Raw genomic sequence first — 17951 nt, 5'->3', positions numbered from 1 at the left:
CCCTCTCCAGTATGCCTCTCATTCCCTGTCGCTGTCACTGTCCACACCTATGGTATCCATTTATCTCTTAAAATCTCTGCCCATGTCTACTATGTTTTCCCATCCCCTTAATCTATATCAGGGGTCAGCAACCTTTGGCACGCGGCTTGCCAGGGTAAGCACCCTGGCAGGCTAGACCAGTTTGTTTACCTGCTGCGATGGCAGGTTCAGTGAACCGTGGCTCCCACTGGCCATGGTTCGCCATCCCAGACAAATGGGGGTGGCGGGAAGCAGCGCGGATGAGGGATGTGCTGGTCCTGGCTTCTGGCCACCTCCATTGGCCTGGGACGGTGAACTGCGGCCAGTGGGAGCCGCGGTCCACCAAACCTGCTGACGCGGTAGGTAAACAAACTGGTCCGGCCCACCAGGGTGCTTACCCTGGTGAGCCACATGCCAAAGGTCGCTGACCCCTGATCTATATTCTGCCCCTCAACCCTCAATTCCTGTTCCTTACTCCCCAGCATGTAAATTTTTTCTCCTTGCAGTGTATTTGTGTCCTCACTAGGGTCACTTCCCCATCCTCCACTCCCCAGGATCGCTGTTTGTCATAGGTTTCTCCCCCACTCTGGACTTTAGAGTACAGCTATGAGGACATGGCATGTGAACCTCTAAACTGAATTACCAGCTTAGATCTGGTTTTGCTGCCATCACTCCCAAGTACTAACTCCCTTCCCTGGGTAGTCTTGAGAGACTTCTTCATCAATTTCCTGGTGAACACCGATCCAACCCCTTGGATCTTAACACAAGGAGAATTTAACCATCCCCCTTCTTTCCCCCACCAATTCCTGGTAACTCCAGATCCAATCCCCTTGGATTTTAACAAAAGGAAAAATCAATCAGGTTCTTAAAAATAAGACTTTTTATTAAAGAAAAGAAAGGTAAAAGAAAAAAAACCCTCTGGGAGAGATTAGCATACCAGCTATTCTCATAGACAACAGATTAAAAACACAGAGGATGTTCCCCTGGGCAAAACTTAGTACACAAAAGAATTTCCAATTTGATTATTCCTCTAATTACACAAAGACAAAGTCACAAAGGAAAATAAACATAAACCTATTTATTCTTCTCTAAAACTTACTACTCTGATAAGAGGCTGGTTTCTTGATCTTTTCCACTCCGGCAAAAACTGAAAATGACCAAGACAAAGGGAACTTTCCTCCTTCCCTTTGAAACATCCTGTCCCCCCATTGGTTTCTCTGTTCAGGTGTCAGATAGGCTAGGTGAACTTCTTAACCCTTTACACGTAAAAGAGGCATTAACCCTTAACTATCTGTTTATGACACTGTTCCTATGCTCCATTCTCTAGATTCCTACCCCCATCTCCCGCTAGAGTCACCATTCCTGTCCTACACTCTGCAGAGTCACTGTCCATGTCCTAACTCCCCAGCATCTCAGTTCTCCCTCCCCACTTTTGTGTCTTCCCTAGAGTCAATGTAGTGTGTCCCAGTTCCTAGATTCCTGTATTCTCTATCACAAATAGCACCTCCCCTAACCTCTCTTTGCCAGTGTCACTTTGCAAGTCTCCCAGTTTAGAATTTCTGTGACCCATTATCATAGTGTCTCTGTGTCTCATTTACTTCTGTGATCACTCTCACTCCTGCCCCCAACTCCCCAGAGTCTCTCAAAGTTAGTGGAGGACAGGTCTTTCCATTTCCCTTTGTAATTGCACCTGTGCTAGTGGTCTCTGTTTTCTCACTGTTCTATATATTCTTGATCCCACAACAGGAATCAAGGAGCGCGTATTGCCACAAATCAATCTTTCCCCCAATCCACCCACTATCCACACCTAGTTGTGTCTTCAACTTACACTTACTTAGCACTTAGTTCCTCTTGTGCCACTGACAATTCAGGCAGTCCAGTTCCTTCACTGGTTAGAGTCACTCACTAATTGTGGTACTTCTTCCCACACGATGTCAGTAAATAAAAAGCTCTGTTACTGTTAGTAACAGTGCCGGTCCAAGCCTGGATAAAAGAGGACTCTGCTGTTGGGTTTGCGACCCACTCTGGTAATACCTTGCTTCAACAGAAACAGCTGTATCTCCTACTGCTGATGTAAAATAGACAGTGAGGTTAAGTAACTTACTTAAGACCACAGGAGAAATCAGGGTTGAAGCCACAGGAGTTTCTAGCTCCCAGCCTCATTCCTAATGCACTAGACTACAATTACCGTCATCAGCCAAACTTCCTAGAGCTTCCCAATATCCTCTTGCAAATGGTTTGCATTAGTGAACTGATGATGTCTGAAACCATATGGGATTCTACACAAGCCCTAATTAAAATTAATTGTTCCAAGAATAGTTAATGTTTACTCTGAATTTTGCTGGCTCCAGTACCAGGGAGATACAAAACAATTGCCTTTGTTTAAAAATCAAGTTACGAAATGAAACGTTCTGGAGAAGAGTAGGATGTGCCAAATCTACTTGATATGGAATCATAATCTATCAAATACCAACATCAGGTAGTTGGATAGGATAGTAAGATAGGTCATATATTTTGTTCAGAAAAAAAGTCTTATTTATTCCAGTGATGTTTTAAAGAATAATAAATAACTACATAAAAATGAAAATGCACAGATCATCCATGTAATGTAAGACATCTTCTGCCTCCACAATATATCTGATTGAATATGTCCATTTTGCATGAGTCTGTAGATAGGAATGATTATGTATCATCCGACTGCACTGCAGTAACCTTCAGAAGGTTGACCAGGTTCTTCTCTGCAAAGCACTGACGTGGCGCTGGTGCTAGCTGTGCTTGGTCACTTCGACATCCACACAGGTGACAATGCTTCTAGGTGGACTTGGAATTTCTTGGCTGCCATAGGTTAGTCCTCAGATACTTTGTAGCTCAACTCTTACATCTAAAAATGCTTTAAATATGGTGTTCAGATTGTAATTCAGCAAGCTGGCACTCATTTATCTATCTATAGCCCTCATTACCTTTCTGTTTTTATCAACAACAGAATACAATTGTATACATCAATTGTATAGTCAATTGCTTGACCATACTTTGGTTCAGTATGAAATATATTCAAGAGACCAATATCAGTCAGGTTTATTGCTAAAAGTCAATAATAATATAGTACAAGACAAAAGTTCAATACACTATCGGTTTCTAGGAAGCTGTTTTGTGCAGCATTGTTAAGTTTACCTTATACAGAATATGTGGTCCCAAAGTTACACATTGGTGATATTTATAAAAACTTTTTACATGTCATTGAAATCCAATCAGGGGCAGCTGTAGCTTTTTTGCTGCCCGAAGCATGGCAGGCAGGCTGCCTTCGGCTGCTTGCCTGCGTGAGGTCCGCCAGACCCGCGGATTTGGCGTGCCTGCCGCCGAATTGCCGCCAAATCCGTGGGACTGGCAGACCTTCTGCAGGTGCGCTGCCAAAGGCTGCCTGATTGCCACCCTCGCAGGGACCAGCAGGGCGCCCTCCACAGCTTTCTTCCCCAGGCAAGCGCTTGGAGCGCTGGTGCCTGGAGCCGCCACTGAGTCCACCAGTTTGGCCCAGCTCTTCTGTACCTTTCCTTATCATTGTTTTGGATATTAGCATTCTAGCTACTGGTCCATGAAGGTACTTCTCCAGCTTGTACCGGGCAGAACATTAATGTATTATGCCTTTGACACCTTTCCTATTTTCTAATATCAAGCCTGACTTCAGCTTTGCAAAGTCTTATAGGATAGTTATAACAAGTGAACAGGATTATAGAAAGACATAGGCCAATTCAGGCCATGTAATGGCTTGAAATACATACACTGCATAATGCTATATTGATATCATGTGCTTCACTGCTTAATGCATATAAATATATGTGGTGTGAATAATACATATTGATAATGTGATTATACACATACACATACGCATGCACACACAAGCCTAGCATATATTGATCAGTGTTTGAGTGCCTATCATGGACCTACAATTTTCTTCTTTAATTTGGAACTGGGAAAATTTTCTCCCATCAGGAAGTGGACCCATTAATGGTTCACCCTTGGGGGGATAAAATAAGCTTAGGAGTTTCCAGAGGGTACTGGAGGAAAATACAGTTCTATTGAAAGACTGCTCTGCACTTTGTTACAATCCTTTGTCTTAATGACCCCTAAACATCTTCTCCTCTATCTTTGCTCTCACAGGTCACAGTAGTTTGCTGCAACTCATATCTAGGAATGAAATCACATTCTCGAAGGACCTCCAACTAATACAACAATCCAGTAGCCTGTACATTAACTAATGAAGGTTTCTAGGAGCATTTCACTTAATACAGAATCATGTTCTAAGATTGATTTTCAGGGACCGCAGGAAGTGAGGATCCATTGCTTAGTACTACCATAACTCTTCATGACAGCTACACTCCATGGGGACAATGCAATAGGTGAAGATCCATGAATGCACAAAACAGGACTTCCACAAGAATGGGACCTGGACTGTGGAACTCACTCAAGCAAAAGATTGTATTGACATCTAATGTCACTGCCTTCAGAACCAAATGTCCCAACTCTTTGAACTAGCATTCCTCAAATAAAACACATACACACACTCACCACTTAACTTTATTCAAGCATTTTACTCCTATATGATGAGAAAGAAGAGATTTATTTAAATGCATTGCAGGCTCTCAGATACAACATTGATGGAAGCCAATATCGGAACTAAGAACTTATATGGAATATAAATTCTAAGCCAGGGGTCAGCAACCTCTGGCACACGGCTTGCTACGGTAAGCACTCTGGTGGGCCGGACCAGTTTGTTTAACTGCTGTGTCGGCAGGTTCGGCGGACCGCGGCTCCCACTGGCCGCGGTTCACTGTCCCAGGCCAATGGGGGTGGCAGGAAGCGGTGCAGGCGAGGGATGTGCTGGCCACAGCTTCCCGCCACCCCCATTGGCCTTGGACAGCGAACCACGGCCAGTGGGAGCTGCGGTCCTCTGACTCTGCTGACACGGCAGGTAAACAAACTGGTCCAGCCTGCCAGGGTGCTTACCCTGGCGAGCTGCATGCCAGAGGTTGCCGATCCCTGTTCTAAGCCAATCTTGGAACTTAGATTCCAGAAAGAGAGGCTGAGAAGGCCAGCATGTGGATCTGGAGGAGTTCACCTTGTGACACATAGTCTTATATCCAAAATTGTATCAGAAAAAAGTACACATTTTAACAAGACAAGACCAGTATAAAATGTTTTGTCTCAAGTTTGAACAAAATTTCTTGCCTATCTAGCCTTTATTTTCATTCCACTTTCATATTTGTATCAGACAGTTCAAGAATTGATGTTATCATGGGAATGCAAGATGATATAGTCATCTTCCTCATTGCCCTTGAGGAAAGGAAAGGTCATGTTAGCCTCATTGGTCAGTGTCTGTTTCTGGAACAGCCTACCAAGGAAACAGTGGAGGCGAAGGACCACCATGACTTTAAGATTAAGCTGGATAAGTTTATGGAGGGGATGGTATGATAGGATAACGGGTTTAGTCAATAGGTCAATAACGTGCCACACTGGTAATTAGTACAAAGGGTCAATGTTGGGATATTGTTAGCCTTTTCCAGAGGGTCTGGCTGGAGAGTCTTGCCCACATGCTTGGAGTTCAGCTGATCGCCATATTTGGGGTCGGGAAGGAATTTTCCTCCAGGGTAGATTGGCAGTGGCCCTGTAGGTTTTTCGACTTCCTCCGAAGCATGGGGCAGGGGTCGCTTGCTGGTGGATTATCTGCTGCTTGAAGTCTTTAAATCATGATTTGGAGCATTCAACAGCAGAGTCAAGGGAGTGAATTAGTTCAGGAGTGGGTGGATCGGCTTATGTGGCCTGCATCTTGCAGGAGGTCAGACTAGATGATCATAATGGTCCCTTCTGATCTTGAATTCTATGATTCTATGAATAAGATGAAAAGGAAAGAAACCTAATTCACCATATTCACATTAAAGGCTATCTGACTCACATGCCTGAAAGTTAGCATGATTTTCTTTGGGGAACAGTGCAATTTATCTCCCTCTCTTCTGCTGCATTAATGAACACTCAAATATAACTCTCTGTTTGAAATTTTGCTAGTACAAAGTATGGTGAAAATAAGTAAAACTATATTATTGCAAAGTGATTGGTGACACCTCTTTCTGCAATAATGGCAAAAGAGTTCATACTTGCCATTTTTGGTTTTGGTACAACACCTTTCACAGGCAACTCAGTGAAGCTTATTTTACCTTGTATCTAAAAAATTGAGCCAGAGTCTCATGAATTCAACTTTCTAGCTCTTCTTGCTTTCAGCAGGGATGACAACTCTGTCAGAGAGTCACCATTGTTGTGATATTTTGGCACTTGCACTCTTAGTCCAGAAATGAAAAATAGTAAGAGGAAAATTACCACCTTTTTTATACCTCAGTAATTTCATCTCAAGATTCCGTCTGAATTTTGACTGAAAGTTCAAATCAATAATTATTTAATCTCAACTGGTTCTTTTATTCATTGTTAATATAATATTAATCTTTTCACCTTTAAATAGCAACTCTAGGTTGTCAATCAGGGTCTAATCCAGCACTCACTGATGTGAATGCAAGTCTTTCAAGTTTCTTCAATGGGAGTTAAATCATGCTCTCAGTTCTTTGAGTGACCATTGAAAATATTCAGAGGATAAACATAGGTAGCTCCTGGATGATGTCATGAGCCATAACTAATTTTTAGCTGTAACTAACATTTAGCCACATACAATTTATCAAACTTCCACTCACATCTGATAGCTTCTTTGTGACTTAAAGGATATTTTTAATTCCCTGAGCAAACGTACTAGCTATAAAGCCAAGTGCGCATGATGAAGCTGAAGGACTTCATAGTAATCTCAAGTCATGCACACTGGTAGAAATCTTTGTTACCATTCCCAAGATTGATGCACATAGAAATCAATTCTAAGATGTGATCACAGGTCATCAGTTCAATTGAAGCTGCTACCTTGTGAGCATAAAAAAAAAACAACAAATGAGTTCATTTTCAGTTGATATTATAGCTATAGACTTTTCTCTTGGTATTGTGGGATCTTTCTTACAGGGTGAAATGAGAGGTTCAAAAGTTAGCTATTCCGTACTCTGGAAAGGGGTTGGTTTTTATCAGTAAATATGGAACCTCAGGTGGCAAGATAAGGCACAGCTTTCTTTCTGATTAACTGTAAAAGTGATTTTTGTCTCAGAAATGCAAATTGCTATAGCTGATTTGGCCTCTTTAATGAGATTTTTTAGGGGAAGACCTGTGATGGTTTCCCTCTCAAAAGACATTCACAGAATAATGAACACATGCATTTTGCATTATATGCCATCTCCTTCACAATCCTGATGGCTGTATTTCTCAAAACTACACATTACATGCTTTCTCTGGTTCCCTTCCCATCCCCTGGTTCATTTTTTTGAAATGTTAAGTGTCTTTATATTACTGATGGTATCCACCCCTATATCTTGCATCACAATCATTCTGTTTGCCTGGGCAACTATGGAGCACTTGACACTTCTGTAGGATTTGACCCTCCATTGTATGGAAGAGAGATGTGCAAACATACTTGGTGGGTGTAAAGGCAGAACCTATACAATGTGTTAAGTTCCTCATGCTTGGGATTGTGAGTGTCCCCTATTGGTGCCACCATTCCTTTCTGCATGGCTACACAGTACCAAAAAGAGGGAAGATCACTGCCGAGTGCATTGACTTTGAACCCTCATCCATACCATAGCCCAATCCTGTTCCCAATGACGTAAACTATAAACCTCCATGGTGCAGGATATGGCTTTATGAGAGGTGCTTAGCAGGGCTTATGCAAGAAAACAGGTAATACTGGTAGTGTTGGAGCTGCACTAGCCTGCTACAGCCCCTCAGGTTGGTGTGTAGCACTACACTGAGACAAACTGCTCCCTCATGCCCCACTGTGGTTTTCTCCAGATTGGATCCAAAGCCTATTGAAGCAATAGAAATTGGATCAGTCTATTTGTTAGCAATAGAGCCCCAGGGTTTTCCATTTTTATTTCTGTCAGAAACTTTCTATAGGTGTCTCTATTTGTCTTTCTTTGCAAATATCCATTGTTGTGTTTAATGTGCACAGCCATTATTCATTCCTGCTTGCTGTATAATTCTTTTTCATTAGCCCATCATAAAAAAGGAATCTTTAGTCATGCTTTGTTTTTTACTTACACAAGTGTCAATGTTTTTCAAAAATAAAAATTGATATATAGATTTTAAATTTCTGAATGCAACTGTTCAATGGTGTTCTTAGAGAGACAAGGTAAGTGAGGTAATACCTTTCATTGGACCAATCTCTGTTGGTGAGAGACACAAGCTTTCAAGCTTACATACAGCTCTTCTACCCAGACCTGAAGAAGAGCTTTGTAAGTTTGTAAACTTCTTTCTCACCAAGAAAAGTTGGTCCAATAAAAGTTTTTTCCTCACCTGTCTTGTATTTCTAATATCCAGGGACCAACATAGCTACAATGCTGCTGCATACAACAATCATGATGGTTTTATTACTCAGTCCATTTATGAAAATATATAACACAACCCTCTGCTTGAGCTAGAGGGATTTCAACCTGGGACATTCAGTGCTAGGAGCATGAGCTAGAGTTAAAATAGTAATACTGTTAGCTGACAGCTGTAGTAGCCTCTTATTCGGATCAGCCACAGGTGTGGGGAACAAAGACACAAGAGTAGATTCTCAGCTAGTGTAAATTGTCAAAGTTCTGCTGATTTTAGTCAAAGCAGCATATGAGTCTGAAATCTTGAATGTATTAAAGTATTGAATGAAATATTAAGAAAAAAAATCTACAATTTAAAGACGGATAAAATGTGTCAAGAGTAACCCACACTACAACAGTGGGACAGACTTTCAGTGGGTGGAAATCAATAGCTCTCTGTGTTATTGGTTCATACTATTTTATTCAATATTTCAATACATTCAAGATCTTACCTATGCTCATATGCTTCTGGACTGATGGAGTCTATATAACCATGACCAACTATTATCACACATCTATGGAATTCATTTCTTTAATAAGTTATTCTGCTCCTAGTCTTTCCCTCAACATTAATGTTAAATTAGACATTGCTTTTTCAATGTACATTTTGAAAACTCCAATTTGATCTCTCAAACACAGCAAGCCCTATAAGCACTTGTTACTTGTCTGAGAATTAATCATGATTTAATTAATTTTGTATTTCAAGACACTATATATTATTAACATCTTATATCTTGTGGCCCAGTCTTCTTATTAAAAAGATGTTATGTTAAAACTGAAACTTATAAGTCCAGGATCTCTGTTCAAAGTTACATTTTGGTGAAGAAACTGATGCAGTGTTATTGTTTTCAGTGGAGTTATATAAATTTACGTCTGCTGAGATCATGGCCCTTTGATTCTAGTGCAGCTACATGAATTATATTATCTATGTACTGGATATAACTTGATAGATAGATCTGCCTCAATTTTAGTGAGATTACTTACTGTACATGGGATATTTATCCTTCTCTGTCTGCAGATTTTAAGCATCAGCTTTGGGCTTAACAAAGCTATTCCTTGGACAATTTGTTTGGCATTTCCACTAATGAAACATTTCTGTGAAGAGCCAATAGTTGCTTTTCCAAGTTCTTCTTTTGTATAAGTTTTAATTCCCCATATACTTACTTGCTTAATCTATTTGTTCTTTAATATCTTGAGCTGTCATCCTGTATAAGCAATTTTAAATTATTTTTATCTCATGTATCTCTTCTACCAAAAGCACGGCGTCAGTTTTTTATTTCATAAGGCTACCAACACTCTGCAATACTGTATACTTTCATAAGTTTCTAGTTTTTCCAATTTAAGAATCTCCCCCACACTGACCTCCCACCCATCCCAACTTTCTTCTGCAACACTTATACTTAGGGCCGGATTTTCATAGATGGTCTCAATTATGCAATTGTGCCCATAAATAATAGCACACCCCCTTTTTTTTCCAGGTTCATATCATATAATTACAACATCCAACTGCCTAACTGTGCCTACAAATCAGGTTGTTAAATATCTAGGGCATGATTCTCAAGTCCATTTGAGCAGCTTTGCACCATCTCCTGATGAAAAGTTGCCTGATGAAAAGGAAGGAAAATCTAGCCAGTTGAAGAATCCCCATACATAGGACAATTATAAAGTGGCAGTGCACCTTAGTGGCTCCAACATCTGTGGGATTAGTTATGAATGTTTAGAGCCACTATTCAAAGGGGCCCCTAGAGATCATATAATAAAAGAGGTAAATCTGTGTGAACAAGAAATAAAGACAGTGTTGCATTCAACCCAGCCACAATGTCCTGTGTCTCTGTAATCTCTACAGAACTCTGAGTCCTCCAGCTGCTGAGATGGTAAAGGAAAAGAGGTCAGATCAAAGACACCCTTATTACAAATTGATCCTTGGTCTTTGGAACAGCCTACTAGGGGCCAATGGCATCTGGCATAATTTAAACCAAGTTTAAGTCTGTTGCAAATTATATTGATGACTGGGATGGCCCTGAACAAGCCCCACGTTCATGAGACACAAATTGAGACTTTTAAACCCAACATTCCTTGGACACAATTGTAAGTCAACAGAGGTTGATTTTTAACAAATCTCGGGATAGTGGAGAAGTTCCAGAGGAGAGAAGGTTAAGAAGTGATTGGATTGTGGTCTATTAAAAAAAGAAGCTGAAGCTAGACAAATTCAGATTTGAAATCAAATGGCAAATTTTAATAGTAAATTAATCATTGAAATGACTTGGCTAGGGATGTGACGTAGTCTCCATTATTTAGATGCCTTTGCAAGAAATATGTTCTAGCTCAACCAGAAATTATGGACTTGGTGCAGGAAATAGTGATTGGGATTCTGTGCCCTATGTTATAACTGAGAGCAGACTAGATGAAGTAATGGTCCCTTCTGGCCTTAAAAAATAACTTGGAGTCTACATTATGAACCAGATTGCCTCAACCCTTTGGGAGTAGGGAGGTTGGAAGGCACTAGCATTCCTCCTTCACCACCCTTCCTCAACTGTACGGTAGCATATAGGGGCCTCAAAGAGTAATGTACAAGAGCAGTGCAGCAGAATCTTTCAGTGTCAATGATAATGAGACCCATTATCTACTAATGTTTTTCTAATATACTAATGTTTTTCTCTTACTCTCCTATCCTGAAGTTGAATCACTGTACATGAGTACAGTAAGAATTATATCATAATGTGATGTTATACATCATGGGTGAAACATTGGCCCCATTGAAGTCAATGGCAAAATTCCTATCAATTTCAGTGGGATCAGGATTCATTCCACATCTTCTACTGTGTTAATTTTTTGGGGAGAGGAGGAAGCAGAAGAATTAAAGTCTGATAAAATATAAAACAGATTAAAGATTGAGTTTTAGCTGTAATTTCATTTTCTTGCTTATTTGGCTTGCCATATTTTGATATTTAAATGTAGGTTTGTTGTAATTTTTTAAAAATATCCCAAAGCAATATATAAATTGCACTAATTGTTCTATTCAAGATATTTGATCCCACTATTTTGCAGAAGTTTATTACTATGTGTGTTTGTATTCAGTTAGGTTGATTACCATATATGAATCATACAATTATTGCTCATGATCAAGTAGCCTTCTTGAACTTTCTTAGTGTCATAATACAAACATTTATGTAGTACCCACAGGCAGTGATTAAATTATACATTTAAATTTTAGCTTGTTTTAATTACATAATGGTTGATAAAAATAATATTGCACTCTGCTAAACAAATACAATGGTTGCAACTAAGGTGCAACACTATTTCTACAGAGTTCCATAATCCCATTACTAGGCATTAATTACACATTTATTTAAGCAATTAAACATGAAAGTGGCATTATTGTGATGTATGACCTGAAAGTAATTTGGTTAATGAGGAACAAGAAGTGCTTGCTAACCAGGGCAGGTATTTTATTAGCAGCATTGCTAATTACCCCTGACAAATTTAGGATTGAGTATTTCATATCTAAAAGTCTCCCTCTCTCCCAAATGAGAGACCTGTAAAAGTATCCTTTTACATTTTAAAATATTTATAGAATATTCATCTCCATTTAGGAGAGGAAATTATATTATTGTGCATAGTCAGCCATTGTTGTGGCAGACACTATACAAGCATCCCAGCCATATACATCAATCTGTAGTAATATATTCTCATTAGTAGCACTCCTATTGTTCCATGTTTGTGTCTCTGCTAAGTACTACAGAGATGTGTTTCTTGATCAATATTGTGTGGCTGATTAAAGATGTAGACTTTTTGTAGATGCCCACTATTATATTGTGACAAACTTTGCTAGAATGCCCTGCCCCTCCAAATAAATAAATAAAAATAGCAAAAGTCAGTATGCTTTGTTTAAAAAAAAACAAACACTTTTTTCCACAGAAATGTCCCTACTTTTTAGGCCCTGAGCCAGTAAATCCTTATACAAGTAGCTAATTGTGAACACGAGTAATTCCATTGAAGTCAATAAGACTATGTACATGCTGAAAGTTAAACACAAGATAAAGCAGGGGCTAACTCTGTACTACATTCTGCCAAACTATTTTTCAGGTTTGGTAGGTCAAGGGTCATACTAAAATATTTCATTAGTTTAATATTGTGTTATATAAAGACTAGTCATAAACAGAAACAATAAGATAGTTTTGCAGAGTATGAGCATCATCCTGCCCTTCAGTACATTTAAGGCCTAAACAAAATAATTCACTTCCATATACTTTTATCCAGAGGTGCTTTATAAATTAGAGAATTATCTGTGGTCTTCAGTTGACCTTTATTGCAAATAAATGTAATAGCAAACATCAAAAAATCAGCAAACATATAAACTTATTTATAATAACCAACAGAAAAAGTCAGCTGAAACTGCTTCCACAAAAAATAACGACCAAATTCTTCTCTACCGAAAACAAAGATTTTCCATACTCATCCTCTTCAATCTCTCTGTTCCCATTTATATAGTTGATGATCTCTTTGTACACCTGTGTCTGGAGTATGTTACAAAAATGTGCTTGACTTTCTCGTATTCTATCTCTCCTGTCTTCTCTTCGCAGCCCAGTATTACCAATCATGAGTGTCTCATACCTTCTCTATTACTTTTTTGAGGAAGAAAGGTGATTTTGTCAGTTGATTTGTGAAAACAATTTAAGATCATTGACATTTCTTGAACAATGAAACATTGAGGTCTCAGAAACAACACATCATAATTTATAAAGAAATATGATATTTTTCACCAATTTCACCATCCTTGATTCATACAGCAACCTGCTCCTTGTATATTAATTCATTATGCAACACAGTTCTTTTTCATAATCACTCACCACAGCCTAGTGTGATACATATGTGTCTGTGTCTACCATTTTTTTCTCTTTCACAATACTGATTGCATTGCTCTTAGTCAGACCATATGCTATAATGGCCACTGATAAAGTAGGCATGTCAATAACTCAATCCATGGGTATGTCAACAATCATACATTTCTACAACAGTTAGCACAGATTTTAATTCCAGTTATATGTAAAGTACTAGGTAGCTCAAGTTGCAGTGGGGGAGGTCTAGGTTGGATAGTAAGAAAAGCTAATTTACTAGGAGAGTGGTGAAGCACTGGAATGGGTTACCTAAGGAGGTGGTGGAATCTCTACCCTTAGAGCAGGGGTTGGCAACCTCTGGCATGCGGCTTGCCAGAGTAAGCAACCTGGCAGGCCAGGCCAGTTTGTTTACCTGCTGCATCGGCAGGTTCAGCAGACCACAGCTCCCACTGGCTGCAGTTCGCCGTCCCAGGCCAATGGGGGAGGTGGGAAGTGGCGTGGGCGAGGGATGTGCTGGCCGCGGCTTCCCACCGCCCCCATTGGCCTGGGACAATGAACCGCAGCCAGTGGGAGCCGCAGTCTGCCAAAATTGCCAACGCAGCAGGTAAACAAACTGGTCTGGTCCATCAGGGTGTTTACCCTGGCAAGCTGCGTGCCAGAGGTTGCCAACCCCTGCCTTAGAGGTTTTAAAGGCCCGGCTTGACAAAGCCCTGGCTGGGATGATTTAGTTGGGGTTGATCCTTCTTGGAGCAGGGGGTTGGATTAGATGACCTCCTGAGGTCCCTTTCAACCCTAATCTTCTATGATTCTATGATTCATCAAAGCAGAACTTGTGAGTCATTCATAAAGCATTATCATGAAAACAAAATAGTGGTAGCATAAAACTCTGTTAAGGTGTATTATTTACACACATGCACACAGATAATAACCAACTACATTCTCTTCTTGCGTCTTCCTCTGTATAGAAAGACAATACTACCAACCGTTATGGCCCTTACCTTATAAAATTTGGCACAGTTAATACAACAATGCAAGAGCATGCAAAATCAGTTATTTTATAACAACGTTTAACTCTGTGACACAAATACAGTGACCTGCTAAGATTTATTATTATATTAAAATTATAGAAATGAAAACTTCTGATTATTGAAACTGCTGATTATTGTCCACTCCTGACATTTTAGGAACCATTTTCCAAAGGCAGAGCTTCCATATTTGTGACTGTTTTCTGAACCTACAGTTTAAACATGGACACAAATCAGAGTACTTACATCTTTAACTGCTTAACTGTGGCTGCAAATAAGCTAGTCAAAGGTGCCAACATTCTAATTTATACACAAAGTGAAATGGGACTTAACAAGTTTCAAAAAGGATTAGACATTTACATGACTAGAGAAAACACCCACAGTTGAATTACATATGATAAAAATAGTAGGTAAACCCTCAAGCTTCAGGGCAGAGGCCAACCACAAACTAAAGAGGTAAGGGGAAAGAAAGTGTCTCCTATGGTCAAGTTAATCAATAATTGTCCATTACATTTTTTCTTGCACTTTCCTCTGAAGCATCTGGACCTAACTGACTGAGATAGGAGACTAGGCTGGAAGAACAGTTGATCAGATCTGGCATAGCAAACCTTGTATTCCTTGCCCCATCTGTATTTTTTATTCTTCCAAATCTTGCTGTAGTTTTATTAATGTCATGTTCAGTACATTAAATATCAAAAGCACAATTTTGTAAAAAAAAATTATAAAAACAGAAACATTTACTGATTTACAGTGTGCCTCAAAGGTATTAATCACTGTCCTATTAAAATAAACTAACAAAATTAAGCCATTCATCCCCTCAAACCTATATTTTGTAAATATTAGATAATTACTTTGCTTTTTATGAAGATTCTTTATTAGTCAGATCTGTCCTTTACCATCAATGTGAGTTTAATATATAATGACATTGTCTACATCTGACAAATAAAGCCAGGTTTACAAAATAATGCTCCATTACAACATCTCTGGCCATGTATCAGGCTGGAACATGAACTGGAAATGTCACAGAGGTGTTACTTTTAAAATGCTACACACAATACTGTTCCATATTGCTACGTGCTGGTGTTATTGTGTAATGGAGCTTCAAGTCATTTAAAATTATATTTTATAAGAAATGTGTTATGATACCAAAGATTATAGAGAATATGTGCTAGAGTTTGCTGAGATCATACTGCAGCTAACATTGTTTGTTTGTTTGTTTTTTTAATAACACTACACAAATATTTTGTAACAAATAAAGGGAGATATTTTTCAGAGTTTTCTTTGCCTGAATTTTATTTGATTGCATTCTAAAAATGCAAATCATCTCTTTTAGCACATCTGTTTATTATAAGATTGCCCCTCCTTTTGGCACCAGTGTTTCGTTTCTGACATTGGCAGTGCCCCTCTACTGAGCTGTAGCAAATGTCCAGAGCTTTGCAGGTTGTCTTACCAGCAGAAAAAAAAAAAAGTCAGTGATGTGGAGTCTAGGTACATACTGAGGCCTGGTCTATACCTAAAACATAGGTTGATTCAGGGATTTGAAAAAAAATCACACCCCTAGGTGACAAAGTTAAGCAATCTAAGCCCTGGTGTAGACACAACTAGATTGTTGGAAAAATTATTCTGTCAACCTAACTACCACCTCTTGAAGGGATGGATTTAGTACAGATTAGTGCTGTAAAATCCACTTCTGCCACTGTACTAAATGTCTATGATACAGCAGCATAGCTGAAGCACTGCAGCCATGCCGCTGTAGCTGTTGTAGTGTGAAAATACCCTAACTGTAGATACATACGTATACTCGTCCTGAAACAGAGGCCTTCACCATTCAGTCAATCCCCTCAGAAGTCCCAGCGTACACAGCAATGTCTGATTCCCAGGAAGCTACTCTATCCCAGGAATTGCTTCCAAGCATAGAGGACACATCAGAAAACAGGCACTTAGCTATCTTCCACAGCTTATTTTCAAGGTCCGCAACCTAACAAAACTACCAACAATAACCCTTTCTTCCAAAGACTGAATGTTTGCTTACACACTCAGAAAAAGAACTTCTAAGACTATGTGTAACAGAGTCATCTGGTGATTCCTGACACAACAGTAAAGATTAGGTATATACAAGAAAATTGCCCTCTACAACTTACATTTATTTATTGTTTCCTCAATTCACGGGTATCTGTGTACAGCAATATTGCACCACAGATCTGTGAATCTAGTCATGTATGTTACAGGTATATTTTCATGGGTTCATACTTGTAAATAACCTACAAAACAAAGTAATATTTATTTTAATCATCTTTATTATTGCTTATCTTTACAAGCAAAAATATATCCTATACTTTATTAACAAGTGGTAAATCTGGAATTTACCCAGAGGCAAGAACATTTGCGTCGATCAATAGGAAAAAGACATATCTTCAGTACAGTGCAGTTTCTTGTTAACTATAGCTCTGGCATGAACCATCTGTTTTAAATCAAATCCTAATAAAGCTGTTGAAACTGAATGCTTTTATCATTTCTTCAGTTAGATTAAATATATAGTGATGTCCCAAAATTACTAAATTTTTGAATAGTTCCACAGCTGTGTCAAAAATGACAATTTTTGTAATAGTCAGTAAATCATCTAGAATACAGTTTACTTAGATGGTGTGAAGAAGGACTACTTGTGCATTCCACCTATTACCTACCTAGTCAGGAGGCAGGCACAAGCTAACATATTGTCAAAGCACCAACTATCATATTCTGAAAAACAGTACTAAAGGAAAAAATCTATCATACTAAAGAACCTTAAGTGTTCACTTAAAAAAAAAGTTTGACAGTTCTATCATAAATTAGCACCATGGGGTCTGAGTGGCAACATTAGAATGTTTATTTTTATTTCTTCTGAATACATGGAGTTTTGAAAAGTTAGAGTGAAGAAAAGGAAAAGCTGAGAAAAATCTAGACATTGATTTTAAAATGGGGGGAAAGGAAAAAAAAATCTCAAATTTGGAACTTTTTTCTGGTTTTCAAAAACCAAGACAAAGCAAAATGTTCAATTTGAAAAAGTTTTTTTATTTCAATTTTGAAATTTCCCATCAAAAACTGAAAATTGTGAGTGAAAATGACATTTTTTCTATGAAAAAAATAATTTTGTACGAAACTCCACTTTTTGGTAGAAACATAGAGTTGGTTGAGAAATTCCAATCAACACTATATAGTCTAATGGCCTGCTGTAAGTGATTTATCTAAGATTACAGAAAGATTTGTTACTGGCTATGGGATAAGAATCTGGAGATTCTGGTTTCTAGTTCTGGACTAAGCACCCCCCACCCTCCAAAAATATTAATGAAAGTCACACAATGTAAAGCTCTGATCACTACAATAACCATAATTCTGTCTTTCTCTCTCTGTATATATATATTTATATATTTGTGCATCATGACATCTTTCTCTCTTTGTGTCACAACATCATAATTTCTGTGGGAATTAAGATACATTTGAATTACCTAATTTTTGTGTGTTTAAATTTTCAATCATGACATGTTTTGCTGAGTGTGGATTTTTGTTTTTTGTTTGGTTAATTGGTTAATCTAGTACATTTCCTA

The sequence above is a fragment of the Mauremys reevesii genome, linkage group 5, assembly GCF_016161935.1.
Source record: "Mauremys reevesii isolate NIE-2019 linkage group 5, ASM1616193v1, whole genome shotgun sequence".
Taxonomy (NCBI): domain Eukaryota; kingdom Metazoa; phylum Chordata; order Testudines; family Geoemydidae; genus Mauremys; species Mauremys reevesii.
The sequence above is the reverse complement of the archived record's forward strand: the minus strand, read 5'-3'. Positions refer to the sequence as shown.